We start from the raw sequence: 204 nt of genomic DNA, 5'->3' as shown, positions 1-204 counted from the left end.
ATTAGGACCAAGAGGAAAAAAGAATTAAGTCAATATCTTAATCCATTTTTGGCAGGGTTGGGTAGTAACTAGTTAAAACGTTAAAAGTTAAAAAGAATAGGTAAAAAGTTAATAACTTTTAATTTAACTTAGTTAATTTTAAATGCATTGATTTTTAACTTAATTTAGTTGTTTTTAAACTTTAACTTATTAACTTTTTTAAAT

Source organism: Trachymyrmex cornetzi, unplaced genomic scaffold (genome assembly GCF_001594075.2).
Source record: "Trachymyrmex cornetzi isolate Tcor2-1 unplaced genomic scaffold, Tcor1.1 scaffold915, whole genome shotgun sequence".
NCBI classification, from domain to species: domain Eukaryota; kingdom Metazoa; phylum Arthropoda; class Insecta; order Hymenoptera; family Formicidae; genus Trachymyrmex; species Trachymyrmex cornetzi.
Note: the sequence above shows the minus strand (reverse complement) of the source record.